Source organism: Balaenoptera physalus, assembly GCF_965194825.1.
Source record: "Balaenoptera physalus genome assembly, chromosome: 1".
NCBI lineage: Eukaryota > Metazoa > Chordata > Mammalia > Artiodactyla > Balaenopteridae > Balaenoptera > Balaenoptera physalus.
This window is the reverse complement of record NC_138882.1, coordinates 111,231,173-111,246,584: the sequence shown is the minus strand read 5'-3', so window position 1 is coordinate 111,246,584 and position 15,412 is coordinate 111,231,173.

Sequence of the window (15,412 nt, the reverse complement as noted above, 5' to 3'; positions counted from 1 at the left end):
AATGACAGGAGAGCACATGAAGAGGTAGATTTCGGTTTTAAAAGACTGTCAGTATAAAACATCCAGTATTATGCTTTCAAATGAACCACTAAGTAACTCCTCAAACTGGATTTCTATGAACTAGAAACATAAACTATACTTACTCGCTAACATCTTCATTCAGCAAATACTACTACATGCTAACTAGAAGCTGTGAATCAGCATGAAACACAGTTCCTTCTTATCAAGGGGCTTTCAGTCTGGTGTGAAATAATAGCAGTTGTATAGTTTGGTAAGTTTTATGCAGAAACTACTGGGCGCTATTGTAGTATACTCAACCTTTACCCGTTAGAAAAGGATTCTTGGAGGTACAGTTGAACCTTGAACAACGTGGGGGTTAGGGCTTATAACTTTATAGTCCTCCCTTTGTACCCTTGGTTCTGCATCTGGGGATTCAACTGAGGATCCTGTAGTACTGCAGTACGTATGTATTTATTGAAAACAAAAATCCATGTTTAGGTGTACTCGTGTAGTTCAAACCTGTGTTGTTCAAAGGTCAACTGTAGTTACAGTTGAGAGCTGGGTCGGAGGGATGAGGAAGGGAAGTGTTGAAGACAGAACAGTTTGTTTAAAAAAAAAAAATAGTACTGAGTCAAGATTATGGCACCCTGGAGAAACTAAAAGTTTAACATGGCTAGGTCATCAATTATGAGACAAGGAAGCAGTAGAGAAATGTGTTTGTTTGGGTATGAAAACGTCAAATCATGGGTCACGCTAAAACATTTGGACTCTATTCTAAGATCCGTGTTTTTAAACACAATTATTGGTAAAATGGATTTAAGAGAAGGGTCAGGGTTGGAGTGACAAAACTGATAAATTTACCCTGCTCATTAAAATATCCCTTTTAAATATAGAGGATTTTTTTTTCCTAATTCTAAAAAAATCACACAAGTATTAAGTTTGTTTAAATCTGTATATAAGAACCTCAAATAAAACTTGATACTAGATTCTCCTAAAGAATATAAAATTAAGACTTCCAAAAGTATCTCGTTGAGTGCCATTAAAAGGAAGATCCTTACTCTAATGCTGCATCATCCTCTGACGACTTTAAACCCCATGACCATACTTCTCTAATTATATGATAAGGATTAGAGAAATCCATGAAACAAACATGATGCATGGTTTTGGCACTGTCTTTTTTTGTGGTAATTTTAAAATATTTTCCCATTAAATCAAACATGGACATATCAGAAGAATGCAAAACATAAAGCATGTAAGTGACAACAGAAGATTTAAAATGAAATTTCAAAGCCATTTTAGCCACTGTACTTTTAGGACCATTTTAGGCTGTGATTCAAAGTCCCATAGGAATATTGCCTCAACCTCCTAAGCTGTTCATGCTGCCGTTTTGGCTTGAGAATTCTAGAATCCCTATTTTTAAGTAATATAGAAATTTTAAATCTGAAATATCAGTTTTGTTGAGTCAAAAGACAATGTAGTTGAGCAAAGACCCCTTTAAAAAAAGTTTCAAGTCCCACAGTAAGCTTAACTCTTTATTACTTGCTAATAAGTAGTATGTTAACCATGATTTGTCTTTCAGCTAATTCAAGCAGAATTATACATGCAATATATCCTTGAGTTTACAACCACACTCAAAAGCAGTTGGATTGAAAATTCAACATATTTTTCTTCACCATCTGTGCCTCTAAATTTGTTATCTACCTTAGCTTATCATTTTGTATACAAAAGTCATATGTGTTTGAGTTTAATGAGAATTACTTGAAATCAAGTAGACAAGTAAGATATCTTTGGGAATACTGTGCTTTATATTAGATAAGTAGAACTGCCAAAAATATTTCTGTTAGCATTTGCTTTCTTTCTGATCACTGAATCACTATACCTAACCTAGAACTCTAGAAGTTCCTTACCAATATATTGTCTCCCTTAAGTATATTTTCTTTCTGTGTCTCTCTTTATTCATCATTCTTAACTGCGATGATGTATGGAGTTGATAATTTAGGTCAGATCCCACTTTAGAAACTCCAAAGACTGTCAAATTTTTTGACACATTAAATGAATTGTTATTAAACAGATGTAATTTAGTTTTAATTAGTTTAATAGTGTTTGACCTAAGGAGATCAAAGAACTCTCATTCATTCTGTATTTAATATATTTACTGTATAAGTATCATACTATCTTGGTCTAACTTATGGAGTAATAAATGCAAAATAATTGGCAAAATTAATCCAAATTTTGTTTTCATTTGTCACCTATTTTTGCTAAATTCTAAATGTGAACATGATATACACAGGTACTAGTATACTAGTACATGAGAGTTTGATTTGTTTCTTCAAGAGTAGTTAGGATGTTGTCTTCTGTTAGGGTAGGAGAGCTTAAGTATGTGGGTCTTTGTAGATTTGTTGAAGCAAGTGATAGGAGACAATTCAGATGATAAAACAAGACACATAAAGCAGCAGAGTCATATAACATTTAACAGGATTTCTGAAAGAACGCAAACATGGTTAAGTGTGTCCTTTTCCTCTTTTGTATTTATACTCAACAATGAACACTTGTTGTATGGAGATCTGTAGTCACAGTGTACCCTTTTCTTTCCCTGTCTTCCTTCAGGGGGAAAAAAGTATTATGTGTTCTCTAAGAACCTAAATTTATACTTTTACATGCTATCATAAAGATGATCAAAATCAATCATGGACCTAATCTAGCTTTGTTAGATTTGTAGTGCCAGAAGGAGACATACTCTTTTAATTTGTCTATACAACCAACACTAAAAGCAAACTATCCACATGGTAGCCCTTCAGTCAAAGGAAGATGAAGAAAAGATCTTTTTTGAATCTGATTCTTCTTGGTCCTGGTTGCTTATCTATATACCTTTTATCCCTGACACAATTTTACATTACATAACATTTCTTCTGTCCTTTGGATATAAATCTTGTACATTTTTATCATAAGATCTTTACTTTTTAGTGCATTTTTGCACTAGAGAGCCAGAACTTTCTCTTTGCTGTCTTTTTTTCTCCTACAGGATGATCATGAAAACATCTGTTTTCCTTTTTCAGATAATGGAGGTGGGGGGGGGGAGGGTTTGATAAAACTTCAGGAAATGACACACATGTTGGAGCAGTGGCAACAGGAAACACAAATCTCATGTGCTGTAGGTCTGGATTTGCAGTTGTGGTCCTGTAGTAGGTAAGAGAATTTAAAGAGTATTTGATAGTAATACTTACAATGCTGAACCCTGTATATATTTGTACATTTAATTCCTGTGGCAACACTGTAAGGCAAATATATATTATTTCCATATTAGAGAAAATGAGGCTCAGTAGATGTTACTACCAAAGTCACACAGTAAACAACAAAGACTGAGCCCATGTTTTGTTTTGTTTTTTAAACAACTTTATTGGAGTATAATTGCTTTACAATGGTGTGTTACTTTCTACTGTATAACAAAGTGAGTCAGCTATACATATACATACGTATATCCCCATATCCCCTCCCTCTTGCATCTCCCTCCCACCCTCTAGGTGGTCACAAAGCACCCAGCTGATCTCCCTGTGCTATGCAGCTGCTTCCCACTAGCTAGCTATTTTACGTTTGGTAGTGTATATATGTCAATGCCACTCTCTCACTTCGTCCCAGCTTACCCTTCCTCCTCCCCGTGTCCTCAAGTCCATTCCCTACTTCTGTGTCTTTATTCCTGTCCTGCCCCTAGGTTCTTCAGAACCTTTTTTTTTTTTTTTTAGACTCCATATATATGTGTTAGCATATGGTATTTGTTTTTCTCTTTCTGACTTACTTCACTCTGTATGATAGACTCTAGGTCCATCCACCTCACTACAAATAACTCAATTTCGTTTCTTTTTATGGCTGAGTAATATTCCATTGTATATATGCACCACACCTTCTTTATCCATTCATCTGTCAATGGACACTTAGGTTGCTTCCATGTCCTGGTTATTGTAAATAGTGCTGCAGTGAATATTGTGGTACATGACTCTTTTTGAATTATGGTTTTCTCAGGGTATATGCCCAGTAGTGGGATTGCTGGGTCATATGGTAGTTCTATTTTTACTTTTTAAGGAACCTCCATACTATTCTCCATAGTGGCTGTATCAATTTACATTCCCACCAACAGTGCAAGAGGGTTCCCTTTTCTCCACACCCTCTCCAGCATTTATTGTTTGTAGATTTTTTGATGATGGCCATTCTGACTGGTGTGGGGTGATACGTCATTGTAGTTTTGATTTGCATTTCTCTAATGATTAGTGATGTTGAGCATCCTTTCGTGTGTTTGTTGGCAATCTGTATATCTTCTTTGGAGAAATGTCTATTTAGGTCTTCTGCCCATTTTTGGATTGGGTTGTTTGTTCTTTTGATATTGAGCTGCATGAGCTGCTTGTATATTTTGGAGATTAATCCTTTGTCAGTTGCTTCGTTTGCAAATATTTTCTCCCATTCTGAGGGTTGTCTTTTCGTCTTATTTATAGTTTCCTTTGCTGTGCAAAAGCTTTTAAGTTTCATTAGGTCCCATTTGTTTACTTTTGTTTTTTTTTCCATTTCTCTAGGAGGTGGGTCAAAAAGGATCTTGCTGTGATTTATGTCATAGAGTGTTCTGTCTATGTTTTCCTCTAAGAGTTTTATAGTGTCTGGCCTTACATTTAGGTCTTTAATCCATTTTGAGTTTATTTTTGTGTATGGTGTTAGGGAGTGTTCTAATTTCATTCTTTTACATGCAGCTGTCCAGTTTTCCCAGCACCACTTATTGAAGAGGCTGTCTTCTCCCCATTGTATATTCTTGCCTCCTTTATCAAAGATAAGGTGACCATATGTGTGTGGGTTTATTTCTGGGCTTTCTATCCTGTTCCATTGATCTATATTTCTGTTTTTGTGCCAGTACCATACTCTCTTGATTACTGTAGCTTTGTAGTATAATCTGCAGTCCGGGAGCCTGATTCCTCCAGCTCTGTTTTTCTGTCTCAAGATTGCTGTGGCTGTTTGGGGTCTTTTGTGTTTCCATACAAGTTGTGAAATTTTTTGTTCTAGTTCTGTGAAAAATGCCATTGGTAGTTTGACAGGGATTGCACTGAATCTGTAGATTGCTTTGGGTAGTATACTCGTTTTCACAATGTTGATTCTTCCAATCCAGGAACATGGTATATCTCTCCATGTGTTGGTATCATCTTTAATTTCTTTCGTCAGTGTCTTATAGTTTTCTGCATACAGGTCTTTTGTCTCCTTAAGTAGGTTTATTCCTAGGTATTTTATTCTTTTTGTTGCAATGGTAAATAGGAGTATTTCCTTAATTTCTCTTTCAGATTTTTCATCATTAGTGTACAGGAATGCAAGAGATTTCTCTGCATTAGTTTTGTATCCTGCTACTTTACCAAATTAATTGATTAGCTCTAATAGTTTTCTGGTAGCATCTTTATGATTCTCTATGTATAGTATTATGTCATCTGCAAACAGTGACAGTTTTACTTCTTTTCCAATTTGGATTCATTTTCTTTTTCTACTCTGATTGCTGTGGCTAAAACTTCCAAAACTATGTTGAATAATAGTGATGAGAGTGGGCAACCCTGTCTTGTTCCTGATCTTAGTGGAAATGGTTTCAGTTTTTCACCATTGAGAACGATGTTGGCTGTGGGTTTGTCATATATGGCCTTTATTATGTTGAGGTAAGTTCCCTCTATGCCTACCTTCTGGAGAGTTTTCATGATAAATCGTTGTTGAATTTTGTCGAAAGCTCTTTCTGCATCTGTTGAGATTATCATATGGTTTTTATCCTTCAATTTGTTAATATGGTGTATAATATTTATTGATTTGCGTATATTGAAGAATCCTTGCATTCCTGGGATAAACCCCACTTGATCATGGTGTATGATCCTTTTAATGTGCTATTGGATTCTGTTTCCTAGTATTTTGTTGAGGATTTTTGCATCTATGTTCATCAGTGATATTGGTCTGTAGTTTCCTTTTTTTGTGACATCTTTGTCTGGTTTTGGTATCAAGGTGATGGTGGTCTTGTAGAATGAGTTTGGGAGTGTTCCTCCCTCTGCTATATTTTGGAAGAGTTTGAGAAGGATAGGTGTTAGCTCTTCTCTAACTGTTTGATAGAATTTTCCTGTGAAGCCATCTGGTCCTGGACATTTGTTTGTTGGAAGATTTTAAATCTCAGTTTCAATTTCAGTGCTTATGACTGGTCTGTTTATATTTTCTATTTCTTCCTGGTTCAGTCTCTGAAGGTTGTGCTTTTCTAAAAATTTGTCCATTTCTTCCAGGTTGTCCATTTTATTGGCATATAGTTGCTTGTAGTAATCTCTCATGATCCTTTGTATTTCTGCAGTGTCAGTTGTTACTTCTCCTTTTTCATTTCTAATTCTGTTGACTTGAGTCTTTTCCCTTTATTTCTTGATGAGTCTGGCTAATGGTCTATCAATTTTTTTATCTTCTCAAAGAACCAGCTCTTAGTTTTATTGATCTTTGCTGTTGTTTCCTTCATTTCTTTTCCATTTATTTCTGATCTGATTTTTATGATTTCTTTCCTTCTGCTAACTTTGGGGTTTTTTTGTTCTTCTTTCTCTAATTGCTTTCGTTGTAAGGTTAGGTTGTTTATTTGAGATTTTTCTTGTTTCTTGAGGTAGGATTATATTGCTATAAACTTCCCTCTTAGATGCAGCTTTTGCTGCATCCCATAGGCTTTGGGTCGTCGTGTTTTCATTGTCATTTGTATCTAGGTATTTTTTAATTTCCTCTTGATTTCTTCAGTGATCTCTCGGTTATTTAGTAGTGTATTGTTTAGCCTCCATGTGTTTGTATTTTTTGCAGTCTTTTTTCTTGTAATTGATATCTAGTCTCATAGCATTGTCGTCGGAAAAGATACTTGATATGATTTCAATTTTCTTAAATTTACCAAGGTTTGATTTGTGACGCAAGATATGATCTATCCTGGAGAATGTTTCATGAGCACTTGAGAAGAAAGTGTATTCTGTTGTTTTTGGATGGAATGTCCTATAAATATCAATTAAGTCCATCTTGTTTAATGTGTCATTTAAAGCTTGTGTTTCCTTATTTATTTCCATTTTGGTTGATCTGTCCATGGTGAAAGTGGGGTGTTAAAGTCCCCTACTATGATTGTGTTACTGTTGATTTCCCCTGTTATGGCTGTTAGCATTTGCCTTATGTATTGAGGTGCTCCTATGTTGGGTGCATAAATATTTACAATTGTTATATCTTCTTCTTGGATTGATCCCTTGATCATTATGTAGTGTCCTTCTTTGTCTCTTGTAATAGTCTTTATTTTAAAGTCTATTTTGTCTGATATGAGAATTGCTACTCCAGCTTTCTTTTGATTTCCATTTGCATGGAATATCTTTTTCCATCCCCTCACTTTCAGTCTGTATGTGTCCCTAGTTCTGAAGTGGGTCTCTTGTAGACAGCATATATACAGGTGTTGTGTTTGTATCCATTCAGCCAGTCTGTGTCTTTTGGTTGGAGTATTTAATCCATTTACATTTAAGGTAGTTATAGATATGTATGTTCCTATTACCATTTTCTTAATTGTTTTGGGTTTATTATTGTAGGTCTTTTCCTTCTCTGGTGTTTCCTCCCTAGAGAAGTTCCTTCAGCATTTGTTGTAGAGCTGGTTTGGTGGTGCTGAATTCTCTTAGCTTTTGCTTGTCTGTAAAGCTTTTGATTTCTCTGTCGAATCTGAATGAGATCCTTGCTAGGTAGAATAATCTTGGCTGTAGGTTCTTCCCTTTCATCGCTTTAAATATAATGGTCCACTCCCTTCTGGCTTGCAGAGTTTCTGCTGAGAGATCAGCTGTTGACCTTATGGGGATTCCCTTGTATGTTATTTGTTGTTTTTCCCTTGCTGCTTTTAATATGTTTTCTTTGTATTTAATTTTTGATAGTTTGATTAATATGTGTCTTGGCATGTTTCTCCTTGGATTTATCCTCTATGGGACTCTCTGCGCTTCCTGGACTTGATTGACTATTTCCTTTCCCATATTAGGGAAGTTTTCAACTATAATCTCTTCAAATATTTCCTCAGTCCCTTTCTTTTTCTCTTCTTCTTCTGGGACCCCTATAATTCGAATGTTGGTACGTTTAATGTTGTCCCAGAAGTCTCTGAGACTGTCCTCAATTCTTTTCATTCCTTTTTCTTTTTTTCTGCTCTGCAGTAGTTATTTCCATTATTTTATCTTCCAGGTCACTTATACATTCTTCTGCCTCAGTTATTCTGCTATTGCTTCTTTCTAGAGAATTTTTAATTTCATTTATTGTGCAGTTCATCATTGTTTGTTTGCTCTTTAGTTCTTCTAGGTCCTTGTTAAATGTTTCTTGTATTTTCTCCATTCTATTTCCAAGATTTTGGATCAACTTTCCTGTCATTACTCTGAATTCTTTTTCAGGTAGACTGCCTATTTCCTCTTCATTTGTATGGTCTGGTGGGTTTTTACCTTGCTTCTTCATCTGCTGTATGTTTCTCTGTCTTCTCATTTTCCTTAACTTACTGTGTTTGGGGTCTCCTTTTCATAGGCTGCAGGTTCATAGCTCCCGTTGTTCTTGGTGTCTGCCCCCAGTGGGTAAGGTTGGTTCAGTGGGTTGTGTAGGCTTCCTGGTGGAGGGAACTGGTGCCTGTGTTCTGGTGGATGAGGCTGGATTTTATCTTTCTGGTGGGCAGAACCGTGTCCGGTGGTGTGTTTTGAGGTGTCTGTGAACTTAGTATGATTTTAGGCAGCCTCTCTGCTAATGGATGGGGTTTTGTTCCTATCTTGCTAGTTGTTTGGCATGTGATGTCCAACACTGGAGCTTGCTGGTCATTGAGTGGAGCTGGGTCTTAGCATTGAGACGGAGATCTCTGGGAGAGCTCTCGCCCATTGATATTACATGCATCCGGGAGGTCTCTGGTGGTCCAATGTCCTGAACTCGGCTCTCCCACCTCAGAGGCTCAGGCCTGACACCTGGCCAGAGCACCGAGACCCTGTCAGCCACACAGCTCAGAAGAAAAGGGAGAAAAAAAAAAGAAAGAAAAAAAAAGAAAGAAAAATAAAGTTATTAAAATAAAAAATATTAAAATATTAAAATAAAAAAATTTAAAAAGTAATAAAAAAAAAGAGACAACCAAACCAGTAAACAAATCCACCAATGATAACAAGTGCTAAAAGCTATACTAAGATAAACATAAGAATCAGAAACTAGTCTGTTGCATACAGCAAACCCCTAGTCTACAGTTGCTCCCAAAGTCCATGGCCTCAATTTTGGGATGATTCATTGTCTATTCAGGTATTCCACAGATGCAGGGTTTATCAAGTTGATTGTGGAGATTTAATCCGCTGCTCCTGAGGCTGCTGGGAGAGATTCCCCTTTCTCTTCTTTGTTCGCGCAGCTCCCGGGGTTCAGCTTTGGTTTTGGCCCCGCCTCTGCATGTAGGTCGCCCTCTGGCGTCTGTTCTTCACCCAGACAGGAGGGGGTTAAAGGAGAGGCTGATTCGGGGGCTCTGGCTCACTCAGGCAGGGGGGAGGGAGGGGTACGGAATGCGGGGCGAGCCTGTGGAGGCAGAGGCCGGCGTGACATTGCAACAGCCTGAGATGCACCGTGTGTTCTCCCAGGAATGTCATCCCTGGATCACGGGACCCTGGAAGTGACGAGCTGCACAGGTTCCCGGGAGGGGAGGTGTGGATAGTGACCTGTGCTTGCACACAAGATTCTTGGTGGCTGCAGCAGCAGCCACAACACACGCCCGTCTGTGAGGCTCGTTTAGGCGGTGTTCTGAATCTCTTCTCGTAATGCACCCAGAAACAATGGTCTCTTGCCTCTTCGGCAGCTCCGGACTTTTTCCCAGACTCCCTCCCGGCTAGCCGTGGCGCACTAGCCCCTTCAGCCTGTGTTCACGCAGCCAACCCCAGTCCTCTCCCTGGGATCCGACCGAAGCCCGAGTCTCAGCTCCCAGCCCCCGCCCGCCCTGGCGGGTGAGCAGACAAGCCTCTCGGGCTGGTGAGTGCTGGTCGGCACCGATCCTCCGTGCGGGAATCTCTCCGCTTTGCCCTCCGCACCCCTGTGGCTGCGCTATCCTCCGTGGTTCGGAAGCTTCCCCCCTCCGCCACCCGCAGTCTCCGCCCGCGAAGGGGCTTCCTAGTGCGTCGAAACCTTTCCTCCTTCACAGCTCCCTCCCACTGGTGCAGGTCCCATCCCTATTCTTTTGTCCCTGTTTTTTCTTTCTTCTTTGGCCCTACCCAGGTACGTGGGGAGTTTCTTGCCTTTTGGGAGGTCTGAGGTCTTCTGCCAGCGTTCAGCAGGTGTTCTATAGGAGTTGTTCCACATGTAGATGTATTTTTGATGTACTTGTGGGGAGGAAGGTGATGTCCATGTCTTACTCCTCTGCCATCTTGCAGGTCCTCTGAGCCCATGTTTTAAACACCAATCCTTCCACTATCATCTCAGCCCACAGACCTTTAGTGATAACATTTTATCATACACCTCCATAAATATGCATAGTTTGCTTTTGACACATTTATTCTTTATCCTGTCTTACTGCCTTCCTCAGGCTCTAGGGTTTAGAGCCAAGTGATGGGACAAATAAACACAAAACTAGGCTCACTTTCTGGTGGGAGTGTGTTATCAGAGACCAGGTGATGGTATTCTTTGCTCTTGAGTCTTTAAGTTGGGCATTTCTGTTTTTACTGACATCAATGTACTGAGATCTCAATCCACTCTGAGTTTCTCAATATACTGGCCTCCATTACCACCAAGGACCTATTCTTGCCCTGGCTTCAACATCAACAGATCAGACCTCTGATTTCCCAGCGTGTCAGCCTATACTTACTAACTAGCTCCATTCAACTTCCAACACTTCCCTGGGCTTCAGCACATTAATAATAACTAATAATTAAGAATTGCTATGTGCAAGCTCTACACGAAGTATTTTATATAATTTCCAAAGTCGTAGAGTCTATAAGTGGTAAAGCTGGAAATCTAACTTAGGAAGTCTTTCTAGAATCTGGACTCAACTGTTGCACCCATGCTTTTTTGTAACATTTGAGTTGACTAAATTCACTCCTTGATTGCTGCCCAAAATGTAATTCAAGTCCTTTATTGTCTGCCATATACTCATCCTCATAATTTTCTGTGCTTTCTCTTTCTGAACAAACTTCCCACTGCTACTCTTTCTCCTTGACCTTTTCACACTGTTTGTGTAACCCTCACTCATCACTCCATGGTGAACAAAGCCCTTAGAGTGTTCACATAATGCCTTTCCCACTTCCTTAACTAAACCCTGATTCTTCTCATTTTACATATATCCCATGGGATTAGAAGGTAGGGCAAGCTTTTTTCTCTCAACTACTGCTTCTCTCCCTCTACTTTCAAGTAAACATTCCTACTCCAGTGATACTTTTGCATCTGACCACACCTTCCTTCGCCCAGTTTCATCTCTACAACATAGCAACCTCCTGTTCACTCCTTCACATTCATTGAAGACTTTTGCACCTGGCTTTTTGTCTTATCACCCAAGTGCTGACAAATGTCTTGACTGATTTCCTACCCATGTTTATGACTTATGGAATATATTCTCCTTAGAGTTTCTTGGTCTTCTAAACTCCAGTGACCCATACCTTCACAACACTTCAGTCATCCCTTCCCATGTCAATGTATGCTCTTTATATCTTCCAGAACTGTTTTACCCCTGAAAATTTGAACTTCAACAAACGTTATGGGGATTTTTGTCTTTTTTCTTCTGCTGTATCCCCAGTTCCTAAAACAGTATTTGGCACATAGTAAGTGCTTAATAAAGACCTGTTTGATCCATAAATTACAACTTTCAATATTTCAATCTCAGTATATCTGGTTTTTGAAAACAGAGAGCCTATGTTCCTTGATTCTTCCCAGTTCTTCTACCTAGTCTGGAGCTAAGAATTGTCATCTGAACCACTCTCACTAAAATCTTCATTTCCCTTATATCTGTCATTTATGCCACACCTGACCAACAAATCTCAACCCAGATCAATATCAAAATCCATGTTCTTTGCTTGAATTGCTAAGTACAGTTGAACAAAATCTTACATCCTTGCAAATTAGCTCAACTCATCTGAGTACTTCGCACCATCTTAAAATTATTTTAGGGACCAAGGTCAATTCCCTTTTTATATTTCCCTTAGCCTATATATACGTATTTCCAACTTTACCACTAGCAAATACTTAGGGATAAATGTACATAACATTACTTTTTGTACATGTTTGTCCTTCTGCCTATAATGTTCTTACTTCTCTCTTTCCTAGCCTGCCGTTTTGTACTTATTCTTAAGAGTGAATTGTGTTACTGGAATCCTTCCCTGATTTCTCAGCCTAGACTTGGTAAATTGTCTCCCTTAACAAACTGTTTATCTGAATCACTGCACTTGCCAAATCCATTCAATTCAAGCAAAAAATTGCAAAAATGACTCACAGTCTAGCAAAGAAAACATAAAACAACCATATTGCCATGGTTATAATAGAGATGTATATAAAACTGTGCTATGAGAGCACATGGGAAGGATAAACTAATGCCACAGAGGAAGTGAGATTTGACTAGAGTACTAAAGGCTAAGTAAGTACTTGCCAGAAAGAGAAATGGATAAGGAAGGTATCTTAATGCAATAAAAGATATGTGCAGAGGCACAGAGTAATGGAAAGACATTATTTTCAACTCATATGAGTAGTTCAATATTGATGGAATATAGTATGGGAGGTGGGAGTGCAGAGAGATAAGACTAAAAAAGTTGGTAAGTCTTGTCTGTCATGCTGAGGATTTTAGTCTTCCCTATAGATAGAAATTGTGAATACTTAAATAAGGGCTCTATGTGATCAGATTTGTATTAGATAACTGGTAGGAATGATGAGGATGGATTGCATGCAGGAAGAGACCCTGGAGTAATTAAGATTAGTTGGGGAAATTCTTGGAACAGAGCAAGCCAAAGATAATGCTATGAATTCAGGCAGTGGAAAGGGAGAAAATTTGAGGACTATTTCAGAGATGGGCTGGGAAACTAATTAAGTGAGAGGATGTGAAGGAAAAGGAAGATTTGATGACCAGAGTGTTATGCTATTATTTTTTTTTTTTTAAGGTAGAAAAAGAAGTAGCTCTTGTAGTGTAGTTTTAGAGCAACAGTTTAAAGGACTGTTGGAACATTCAATTAGATTGTAAAAGAGATGGGAGTGGAGATAATGTCCAGGGAGTCTTTGGGCCATACCATATAGATAATAGTTTAAGCAATAGGAGTGGGTAAGGTCATCTATAGAGAGTGGATAAAGATTTTTAATTTTATCTATTTCCTATTCTATCAGTCCTCTCTGCCCAAGTAGACTGTGTGCTCATTGAGGGCTAGGATTGATTCAAATTTTATATGCTTCTAAGAGTCCAGCACAAGAAAATGATACTTTCAACAGGAATGAGTATTTGCTAAAGAATTTTTTTTCCCTCTTTGCTTTCTTATCTTCAAAGCACTTTTCCTTCTTTGCTTATGCACTCTCTGTTCAATTCAGCACAGAGAGTAATTTGGAAAGTAATTTCTGGTGAGGTGTATAATATAATGAAATACCACCATAGGGAAAAATTTGAATGTTCTGTGGAACTTGCCATATAACTCCAGACACAGTTTCACCTTAGAGGCTTTTTAAGAACATAGAAAAGTTATTATTTTTTTTTTGGAAAGTAATGTTAATGATATATTGTTACTTCTATTGTTCTGCTTTGAAGTTTAAAAATATGCTAATCTGAAAGGCTACAACATACAAATAGGCCTATGTACTGTATGGTTTTCACAAAATATATGAAAAAGAGCTTATAATATCAATGCTTATTCCGTAATGATATAAGTTACTTTTAGATACACTATCACAGAATATTTACACAATTCTAGGTCTACATATACACTCTATGTAGATAGGCTGAATCTGTATTTGTTGATACTTGATAAAATTTTACTCCATTAAATTTGGCATTTTTTTCTTTATATTTTCATTTACCTGGCTTAGTGAGGTTTTTTTCCTCTCCTCCTTTACTCCCTCCTGCCTGCCCCCTTCCTTGTTCCATTAGATTCTCAGAGTTAAATAAGCAATTTTCTAAGATGTCCTTGTCAGGCAACATTATGGAAATTATTTGAATATCATTGCTAAGCCAGGTGAGCCATTTAAAAATGTAAATAATTTGCAATACCATGAATCTAGCTGATGAAGAGCAACCTTAATGCTGATTGATTTATTAGAATCTTTTCCTGATTAGTAATTGCTTCAAAATCTCTTTTCTGTGGTTCAGTTTATCATTTTTGTGCCAGTTCTTAATATAAATCTGTATAACTATCAAGTCTGTAATAAGCACTTCACATCATTACTCTATACTTTTCAAGCCAGTAATAGAGGGCAGTAACTGTATATTTCTTATAGCTATTGACTACTTACAGTGCTAGTTGATATTATTAATGATCTGATTTATAAAATATTTGAAAGCTTTGCATTGGTCCTACTCAACACTATTTTGTTCCCCAGGGTGCCATATTTTCAAATATATATTATGGCACCAAAACAAGACTTTCAGGTTTTTATCCATTCTTTAAAAGTATTTTAAAGGAAAAGATATAGTCATGACATTGAGTCATTTCAAACTTGAGCTTTGTTTAAAATTCACAATCGTGATTGTAATTTCAAGAAGCACTGTCTTAAAGTCGTCTCATTGCTGTAATGAAGCTGCTAGAAATTTCATTTATTCTCACGTTAAATCTCAGGAAACCTATTTTATCATAGGAAATAAGTCAGTGCTAAAATACTGCTTTGACTCTGAGGTTCAAATTTATTCATACATCTCTTGAGGAATGCCTATCAGTCAATCACAGAAGCTTTATTGCCTATTATATTTATTTTTTAATATAAATTTCAATTTAGCATTCTCTGAGGGTAAGTACTCTGTGTATTGCTACTTTCATCACGTGTGTATCTTCATTTATTTAACTATACATACATCAGGAAGCTTACCATGCTCTACATAGCACAGATTTTAGATGTGTAGTGATAGTAAAAGGATTTGAGTACAATACATATTAACTAAAAAAATCTGTGATTATGGCTGATTTTCAGCTATCTATTTAACAGAGATAAGAGACTGTACTATGTGCTATATAAGATCATTTCCACTTTGGAATTAACTTTACTGTGAAGTAATTTTGGCTGCTGTAATTTTCATAACAACCATGATTTACTGATGCAAATCTAATACTTGATATATCCATGAAAAAGTTAGGACAAATCATTTACTAAAACAAGAACAAATACATATCTCTTAAAGCTGTTCACATGTAGCTCAAATACTTATACACTGTTTTGTTTCAAAAAATACCCTTTTGTGGGAACAAAAACTCTTCATTTCTTTTAATTTCTCAAACTA